The sequence below is a fragment of the Pan paniscus genome, chromosome 22, assembly GCF_029289425.2.
Source record: "Pan paniscus chromosome 22, NHGRI_mPanPan1-v2.0_pri, whole genome shotgun sequence".
NCBI classification, from domain to species: Eukaryota; Metazoa; Chordata; class Mammalia; order Primates; family Hominidae; genus Pan; species Pan paniscus.
The window spans coordinates 32007047-32017780 of NC_073271.2; the positions used below are offsets into that span (position 1 = coordinate 32007047).

General features: G+C 39.9%; 1 pseudogene; it reads left to right on the forward strand.

The window, feature by feature from the left end:
* Positions 1-761: 761 nt before the first annotated feature.
* Positions 762-1376, forward strand: LOC129394966 (protein phosphatase inhibitor 2-like; annotated as a pseudogene).
* Positions 1377-10734: the final 9358 nt, after the last annotated feature.

The following is a 10734-nucleotide window of genomic DNA, read 5'->3' on the forward strand; positions in this document are numbered from 1 at the left end:
AGAATGGTCACCTGGGGGCTTCCCAGAGGAGTACAGCTAACTCCAGGGGAACCACATGGAACGTTGTCTGCATCAACATCCTAACCGCGACCAACTGCCCAAGGACTGCTATGTACAGCACAGCCTCTCGATATGTCCCAGAGCAGACTCACACCCTTAGGCTGCCCTAAAAATGGCCAAGATTCCATGGATCAAACAGCAGAAGAATGCAGCCCATCCCAAGGAAGGTCACTCGACTCAACCTACCAACCTATTCAGCCAGAAGAATTCCTTTTCAGAAGCAGATTGGGAAACCAATTTTTTTTCCCCTATGGAACCATCAATTTCACCTTTCCAAGAGGACTCTGACGAAAGTTGCTAACCCACTCTTCAGAACCTTTGAAATTCATCTTCCTAATTGAAGGGAGGTTTTCCAGTGGGGGAAAAATGGCTCATTCGAAATAAGAATAAATGTGGTCGGCGTCGGCGTCGGCGTCTCTCCGCGCGGGGGCTCCAGGCCGAAGTCTCGCCGCGAGCTGCGAGTCAAATGCCGGTGGTTAAGGGCGCTCGAGAGGCCTCTACCCGTTTGGCGTTGGCTCTGGCGTCTGGGTCGTTGTGTCCTGACAACCGCTCAGGTAACCGTTTCCTAGACAGCGGGTGCGGCTGCTTTAGCCCTGAGCGGGCCCCACGGCTGCCTGCGGGTCTCAGCTAGTGTCTGACCCTTCTCTTCGCGGACTCCACGCCGAGCAGCCACCCTGAGCCAAGAGCCGGAAGTCCCGGCAATGGCGGCCTGGACAGCCTCGCACCGGCCAATCAAGGAGAACCTCAAGAACAACTTCCTCTATGACTTCCTTTACGGCGGTGTCGGCCTAACAGCTCCACGGGAGTGTGGACGAGGAGCTGAGCAAAAAAATTCCAGAAGTGAGATGAAATGAACATCCTGGCGACATATCATCCAGCAGACAAAGACTATGGTTTATGAAAATAGATGAACCAAGCACTTCTTCCCATCGTATTATAGGTGATGATGAAGATGTATGTAGTGATACAGAGACCACTGAAACCATGGAACGAGATATCTTAGCTAAGAAATTCGCTGCTGCTGAAGGCTCGGAGCCAAAGTATCGGGTTCAGGAATAAGATAGCAGCGGAGAGGAGGATAGTGACCTCTCACCTGAAGAACAAGAAAAAAAGCGACAATTTGAAATGAAAAGGAAGTTTCACTACAATGAAGGACTCAATATCATCAAACTAGCTAGACAATTTCAAAAGACCTAAATGATGACGAAGATGAAGAAATGTTAGAGACTGTAGATGGAGAAAGCATGAATACGGAAAAATCAAATCAAGGATCTACTGCAAGTGACCAACAGCAAAAGAAATCACGAAGTTCATAGAAGAGATTGGTTCAACGCTGCAATTGTTTGTTAGATATAAACCCTGTTACTATAATGCATTGCTTCTTGTTCTCCACAATTCATGACTTAAGTACCAAAATGCATACCAGTTATTATATATTGCCAAGAATTAAATGATAACCTTATAGAGACTGATAATGCCTAAAATATATTCTTGTGCATAGTACTTTACCACAAATACAGTGTAATATCATCAGTCCAAAACCGCATTACTTTTGTAAAAAACACTGGTTAATTTGTATAAGATATCATATAACTTTTTATGCTTTAGAGGTTAAACAATATCTTTGGGGGGGAACATTTATTGTCATCACTCTAAATGTGGTGGTAGCTCTTATAAAGTTTGTTGTTGTTTTAATCAAAAGCCAACTGAACAGGATATAAAGACTGATAAATATTCAAGCTGAGTAGTATTTTAACGCTTGTCTTCAACTTGATTTGTCTGTTTAATTGAAAAGGGTTGTAAGAGTTACCGTTGCATTTTCTGGCCTACTACCTTTAAAATTCCTGTTGTGTTTCTTTGTATTTACAAGAAAAGGTCTGAACTTTTTCTTGTCAAAACTAGCTTTTTTCCCACAAATAAATTATCAGGTTAAACTTGCACTAATGTCTCCTCTGTTTTTTGTTTTGGTTTTTTCTATTGTATGTTTTTTGTACACTGGGCAGACTTCAGAGCAGCTTTTTTTCAATAAATATTCTAATGTAGCTATCTCAGCATTCCCTTTAAATACCTGTCTTAACCTCCTGCTTTTATTTCTTACCCCTTTCCTCACATAGGCACACAATCCTTTACCTTTTAAAGGATCATTAAGATTGTCACAACGTTAGGAACTCTTTCTCTCACTCTTCTGTCATTTGCTGCAATATTGAAATTCTTATTTTGACCATCAATGCCTATGAATTCTTCTAATACACGAAGCAAATAGATTAAGTAGCAGCAGTACTATAGGCAGGAAATACAGTTTAACTGCTGAATTTCTATACCTCTCTCATTTACAGCTTGCTAATTAAATTGTTATTATCAGTTTGTTTGGCTTAATTAGACTTAAGAAAACAATTAACTGAGGGTTTTTTTGTTTTTTGGGTTTTTTTTTTTTTTTGCATGAGGAGAGAATTGTGTGTAACCAGTGATATGATTATTACTGAAAGTACAGACAAAAGTAAGCCTGGACATTGTTTAATTTAAATACTTTAAATAGTCCCTGCTTTAAGGGAATACGATAATATATACTATGACAAATGTACTTTATTCTTCTAACACAGTAAGAATTACTTGGAATTTTTTCCTGAAATGAAGTGCAGGAAAGCCCTGTGCGTCTTGGGTTAGTGATGGTTTCATTTCTAGCCAATTGTTTGTATCTTAGTTTTTTGTTAGTACCAAAATAATCTGTTATATGAACAGACTTTTAAAATAATTTCTGTATATTATATATATAAGAAAGCTTTTATTGAACAGCTTATCTTCCACTTGCAAGTTTATGGAAATATAAGTATGTCAAAATAAATAAAAAGTGGGAGAATTATTTGGTATTAGAAGAATGTGCTAATTATTTTGATTTTTTTAATGGGATATAATCAAAGTACTGCTGAACTATAGGTGCAGTATTCTACTAAACATTTCAGCTAGTAATACCACTGATTTAGAAACAAAACTGTTTATCTCTGCCTTCTGAATTTAGAATGTTGAGATTACCTGTTTAAATCTGTTTTGGGGGATGTAGACATTAAGTCTGTACATACATGTGTACATATATTCATGCACCTTCTGATTTTGGTTTTCTTGTTTTTGAGTTCTTAGAAAGTATTCACATACTCTTTTTTTTTGGTAGAAGTAGCTGTTGTACAATGAAGAAAAGGATAAGACTTTAAACAGTTGATTCTGTTTGTGTTTTCTCCAAATTATTTTTTGAAATTTACCTTACAAGCAAACTCATTTTCTGGTTTTCAGAAATAGATGATTATTTCAGAGCAGTAAGACATGACAAACAGCATGCCCAGAAGGATTTTAGGTAGTCAAATTCAGCGGAGAAAAAGGTGTTTTCAAGTCATAAGTTGCTCATTGATATGGTATGAACTAGTCAAAATATGAACCATTATAATTCAAGTTAGATTTTCTTCTGGAGAGACAGATTTGAATGTTCAGTTCTAGCCACAGTAGATTTTACTTTCAACTTTTTAATCAATATCACTTTCTGTGCTTAACTCCTTGGTGTTGCCTTGTCCGTTTTCATTAATCAAATTCTGCAGGGATGCCTAAATTTGACATAATGGTATAAATGGATTGTTAAGAATAACTTTAAGTTGAAGATTAAAGCAAGATGCCATTTTCCCCATGACTTCGATTTTGTTTACATTTTTTCCTTTAAGTTAGTATACACTACACATACATAAAATACAATAATATGACAACAAAAGGAATAAATGTTCTTATTTTATAGAATAATAAAATGTCTGATATTGGGATATGACTGGTGGTGTTATATTCATAATTGTTGTAATAAAATTAGTAACTCCTAAAATTAATGAAATACCTGTGAAGCGTAATGAGAAAATTGTAAGAGGCTCCTGCGTGTGCTAAATTTCCAACTAAAGCTGCTTATCCTGTCCCAGCTCCAGCTTCTACTAGTAAAGGGGCAAGCAGAAGTCAAAACGATGGTGAAAAAAGTCAGAAGCTTATATTGTTTATAAGAGAATGCTGTATCTGGGCTCAGTCATTTAGGGAGCTAATCAGTTACCAAGTCCTCTTATTTTAATTGGCATATCTATTAAAAGATTATTACAAATGCATGGGCAGTTATAATGACATAAATTTGATCATTGCCTAATAGGGCTCCTGGTTGACCCAGTTTGGCTCATATTAAAAGATTTATGTCAGTTCCTACTACTCTGGCTCAAGCACCGAATACTATAATGTGCCAATATCTTTGTGTTTGTTGAAAATAATCAATGATTAATCAATATAGGTAGAAGAGTGAAATGGCTGAGGAAGCCTTAATCCGTAATCTAAAGACAGAGGTTGAACCCTCTTTTTACTGTGCCTCAAGGTGAATAGTCACATTAAATTGCAAACTCAAAGATGCAGCTTCAATTCTGCCAGGGCTTCCCCTGCCCTTTTCTCTCAACAGCAGAAGTAGACTGAAGACAGGTGATTAGGGTATTTCACTGTTAATGAAATTTTCTTGAGGTTGGATACTACCAGTCTAATGAGGATTTAGTTTAATTAAAATGTTTGATTTGCATTCAGTTGATGTAAGATAGAGAGTGTTGCAGTCCTTAATTTTTCAGGAATAAAATATAAAATATTGCTTAGGGCTTTGAAGGCTTTTGGTCTGCCTAACCTAAATTCCTAATCCAATGTTGAGAATACTGGTTTAAGTGGGAAGAAAAAGGCTGATAACAAAATAAGCGACGGAAGGAAGAATGTTTATATTTTCAAATTGTCATTTTGTTTTTATGTTATTGGTTTTGGGGAACGTCTTTAATGATGTAGAATAGATTAATCCCATATAAAAACATAAGTTGAGTAGTGCTTTGATGGTGATAAATGTTAGTATAATAACGCTGTTATTTTTTGTTAATTCTTGGCTAATAAGTCATTTGGTAAAAATCGTGTAAGTGGAGGTAGGTCTTTTGGAGATAATAGAAATATAAAGATATGGGAGTTATTAGTGATAACTTACCCTGTGTATGTAATAATGATAATGTATGGGAGTTATATTTAAATTGAATAAATATGAATACAGTGATTATTAATATTTTGTAATTAGTAGATGTAACATTATTGTAGAAAGGTTGTAGGTTAGAGTGGACATTATTTAGTCTATATGTGCAATTGATAAATAGGCCAGAATTTTGTGTAGTTATGCCTGATTTAGTCTTCCTCATTCTCCTATCAGAATTGATAATATAGCAGTAATTAATATTACATTTGGGTTAATTGATGACACTTGGAATTGAGATTAGTGCCAGTTTTTGTCATATTAATAAGATTATGCCTGATGTTATTGGAATTCCTTGTCTTACTTCTGGGACTCAGAAATGGAATGGAGAAAGCCCACTTTTTATAATTACTGTTATAGTGATTATTACAGATGCTATTGGATTGGGAATTTTTATGATTGTTCACTACCCAGAATATGATATATCAAGACACCTACTATTAGGACTGTAGATGCAGTTTTGTTAAGAAATATTTAGTAGCTGCTTCTTTGGATCATGAATTTAATTTTTTATTAAAATGAGAATAATGGCTAGTACATTTATTTCTAGTCCTATTCAGATTATTAATCAGTGCAAGCTAAATATTGTAACTATAGTTCCTGTAAATTTCTGGCTCGCGGTTCACATCACTCTCTGTTATATAGTATACAGAGACATACGTATTATATATATATGATATCTTTCTAAAAATAACCAATGAAATTGCTTTAGTAAGCATTGCCATGTCATTTTTGGAGGGAGAAAGATAGGGAGCAAAGAAGGAAATGGGTAAGATGGGCCCCAATCTAAACCTCAGGTGTGCTTCCCACAAAAGGCTCCAGAGAGTCTCTGGATTCCCCACAACCAGAGAGCAACAGCAGGTGGAGTTAGATTGGAGATGAAAGCATTTCAGATAAATGTTTGTTGACTCACATGTAAGGAGAAAATTTACCAGGCTGCCTAAGAGGAAAAGATCTTGGCCCAAACCTTTTCCTTAATCAATGGAAGAATCCCCATTTTCCCCCACTACAAAGAAAGGAGCAAAGAGCCAGCCACGAGGTGGTCAATCTGCACCAGCTCAGACACGAGTGCAAGGACCTTCTATGGCCTGGAATCTTCAATGCACATGAAAAGGGCTTTTTCTATCCATAAATGGTAATGATCTATAACAATAGGGCTGTGACACTGGAAGACACCAACTCCTACATCTTGCTTTGCTGAGGACACTCACGGTTTTAGCCTCAGTCCTTCCTAGATTACATTTTAGCTTTAGTTCATATTCTCATATTTGTCCTAAATGTCAGCTTCTGATCAAGCTCATTAAACAGAGGCTGGCCCTTCCCACAGGGGGCTTATTATCTCAGCCAGACAATTCTTGCCAGTAGGCAAGAGGAAGAAGACAAGCAAACTTATAAGAGTTGTAAAGAATGGAACTGGGACCCAAATTGTGAGCTAAGGCCTTGAGTAAACATATACAGAGGTTACAGGTAGATGGTGATTCTGTTTACAGTGGAACAGGGCCTTCTTTTCCAGGACTTCTCCTCCTAGCTGATCTGATTAGCAGCTCCTTATTTATATCTCCTGCTCCAAAGTTTTCCATTGCCACATATACAGGTAATGGTATTTTGCACAAGAAGATAAGCATGATTCAATAGAGGCAGGAGGGTCTGGTAATCAGCTACAACATCAATTGCAATATATAATCACTAGTAACATTCCCAACAGGTGTGCCCCACCTCTTCCTCTGCATGGAAAACAATTAATGGTATCTTTTTTGCTATCCTTGGATTGTGACTAAAGTATGAGGTGCTTTCATCATAATTAGAGGTGCTGTGTCACCAGGAATCTATGTTAATGAGCAACCAGAACTTCCTGGAAGACAATAGCCCAAGAAGCAACCCACTGTCATCACTGAAGAAGTGACTCTGGGAAGACGTTGGTGCTTGGTTGGTCTCCTGAGCCCGGCCCAGCCCAATCTGCAATATGTAGAGACTGTAACTGAAAAGGGAGGTTGTTTTCACTAACGATATCCAAGGCACTGAGGAAGGGGTGGCTCTGCTTCGGTGACCTTTCATGAAGTACACAACAGGTGAAAAGAGGAATTTGCTCCACAAAAAACTACACAGCTGTGGCTCCTAAGGGCTCCAAGTATCATCAGCACAAGCAGAGGAGATGGCGCCCAGGGCAGCAGCAGAGCGGCCTGGAGGGCAGGTGTCGCTCACCCCAGGGGTGGCAGATGGTCTCAGGTAGACCTGGATGACAATGGAGGAGTCTCTACTGGCACCTTCCCAGGCATCAAGGAAATAAAATGGCAGCTGCCACACGGTAACTAAGCCCTTGAACCATTTAGGAGAAAGGTTTCTGGAGGCCAATGTCCCAAAGCAGCTAGAAAAATAAGGTCATCAATACTAGTGTGAACCTCTTTTAAGCCCCATGAGTTGTAAGATCTTAACCACAGTCTACAACTTCAAACTTTTTCTAGGATGTAAAAATTGTGGCCTGGTGGCACGGTGGCTCATGCCTGTAATCCCAACACTTTGGGAGGCTGATGTGGGTGGATCACAAGGTCAGGAAATCGAGACCATCCTGGCCAAAATAGTGAAACCTCGTCTCTACTAAAATACAAAAAATTAGTCGAGTGTGGTGGCACACGCCTGTAATCCCAGCTACTCGGAAGGCTGAGGCAGGGGAATCACTTGAACCTGGGAGACGGAGATTGCAGTGAGCCAAGATCATGCCACTGTACTCCAGCCGGGCAACAGAGCAAGACTCCGTCTCAAAAAAAAAAAAAAAAAAAAAAATTGCAGACACACCGAAAGCTTGTGGGTTCCTCCAAAGGGCAGCTCAGAGATTCCTTCTTCTCTGATCTCTCTTCAGAATCAGGTTTCACCAGCTTAACCTGAGATTTAAAGGTGCTGAAAAATGAAGCTTTCAGGTGAATAAATGGGATTGCAGAACAGAGATTGGCAGCTATCATTATAACCTAGTGCCAAAGGGGTTAGACCTGTGGGTTCCACCTGTCTGGTGAATAATCACCTTCACTAAGAAGATGGTCATCTACCAGTTATGACCTCACATCCTACTCAATGCCTTTGAGTAGGAGAGTATAAAGAGTATAAAGAGGACTAGCTATCACTTCTCAGCTTTTGGCTAAGAACAAGTGAAGGGCACCGGCTTTGGAATCGTAAAGATATGAATTCAAATCCCAGTTCTTCTATTTGCTCATAGTATGAATTTTAACAAATTAGGTGACCTCTCTGCATCTTGGATGCCTCAGCTATCACATAGAATATATCTAATGGGATATTTTGCAGGACTATTTTTCAGCGTTATATTAAACATGTCAAGCTCCTAACAGAATGCCTGACATATAGTAGTTGCCTTAAAAAAAAAAAATGTAGCTACTGCTATTAACTAGCCAACTTTCAACAGCTCCCCTTATACATAAAGTGGGCATGAAAGCAAATTAGAGCTGGATCCTACTAATGGGGGGCCAGGAACAGTAAATGTGTTTGGAAAGCCATAGGATTTGAGAGAGAAAATCTCACAGATGGCATGATCCAATTCTATCATTTTTTAGTTATAGAACAGAAGCTAAGTGTCAAAATCAGGCCATGCGGTCAATGAGGGACAGAACAGAACACAAATCCATGCTTGGCTATGGTTATGGGTTGAATTGTATGTTCCAGAATAAGATATGTTGGAGTCCTACCCCCAGAAGCTCCAAATGGCCTTACTTAGTAGGATCTTTACAGAGGTCATCAAGTGAAAAGGAGGTCCTTCGTATCATTCTCATGCCTTTGCATTCTCATAGCTCAGTTCCTACTTATGAATGAGAACATGCAATGTTTGGTTTTCCATTCCCCTGGGGGAAAAGGTGGGAGGGGGTTGAGGGATAAAGGACTACAAATTTAGTTCAGTGTATACTGCTCGGGTGATGGGCTCACCAAAATCTCACAAGTCACCCCCAAAGAACTTACTCTTGAAACTACATACCACCATTTCCCCAAAAACCTATGGAAATAAAAAAATAACAAATAAATAAAAGGAGGTGCTCAGGAAGGGCTCTAATCCAATATGCCTGGTGTCTTTATCAAAAGGGGAAATTTGGACACAGAGACATGCACACAGGGAGGACACCCTGTGAAGACTGGAGTTACACTGCCACAGTCAAGGAATTCCAGCAGGTAGAAGAGAGGTCTGGAGTGGATCTTCCCCTGGCACCTTCACAGGGGACCTGGCCCTGCAGACACCTTGATCTCAGACTGCTGGCCTCCAGAAGTCTGAGCTAATACATTTCTGTGGCTTAGCCATTCTGGTTTTGGTATTTTGTTTAGGCAGCCTTAACAAACTAAAATAACTACTTCCCAGTCCACTAAGCCACCATACCAGTAGTTTTCCAATTCTGTTCCATTGGCCCCTAGGGTCCCGGGTAGATGTTTAATAAGTGGCTCTCAGGAGGGGGTGTGGGAGACCTGATGTGCAGTCGCTGCCAATTTCCATGGTGTAAACACTCCCCCTATGGCCAATTTCAAGCTCCCAGTGTGTGGTCACTGAATGCAGAGCTGGGAATTGCTGCACACAGTCACTCTCATGACCAGGAGGAGACACCAGGAGGTACCTCAGGGCTGGCATGGGGTAAGGGGAGGACCAAAGAAGCAGGACGCCAGCATTGCCACCAGCCCAAACTGAGCACTGTATGTATGAGAGCAACACAACTGAAACTGTGAGCTCCATTGCAGTAGCCCATGACCATCAAAGCAACAAACCCACTTCTTTTTCAACCTGAAGTTTTTTGTATCTGTTACATGCCTAGACCTCTGGAACCCCAGGCCACTGTCTGTAAAGATCCAGCAGTTTTAGAGGTCACTCAGGGGCTCTTAGTGGAGGTCACCCTCCTCATCCCTGGCCTCTGTTTCTTGCTCATTAAAGATCACGCTGCTTTTCACTCACCTAGAGATGAATTTCAAAAAGAATGTCTCTCTTTCACATTCGGCAGGAGATCAAATTCCCCCTCCCCTCTCAAAAAACACTCTTTAGGAAAAGAATTCCAGAAGAATCTACCCACAGATTCTGAGTCCTTAATCTAGCTATCCAATGTGACACAGAACTCAGACACTGTGAGAAGGTTTTGCTTTTACTGGGCCTGTTCTCCAAGTCTGTGCTTTCTAATTATAAAGTTGATGTCTCAGTCCTTCTTTGATCAGTTCAACTAAGAGGACTTGGTGTTTATGGCAATTGAATTGCTTCTTTGTCAAGATGTCAGATTCATCCCACCGTTCAACTACCTCTAACACACGAATTGTATCAACTAAGCGCATCAAACAGTCATGGTGAAAGGGAGACGGACTAGTGCAGTGGCTCTCAACTGGGGGCAATTTTTCCCCCCAGGAGACATTTGGTGGTGTTTGGACACATTTTTGATGGTCACAGCCAGAGAAAGGGATGCTACTGGCATATGGTACGTAGAGGCCAGGGTTGCTGCTACCTATTGTACAAGGCATGGAGCAGCCCCACAAGATAAAGAATTATCTAGTCTAACTATCAATACTGAGAGGCTGAAAAACCCTAAATTGATGAAATGGGGAGCCCAGAACACATTGACTGGGATAGATTTGGTCATTGTCCTATCACCGTA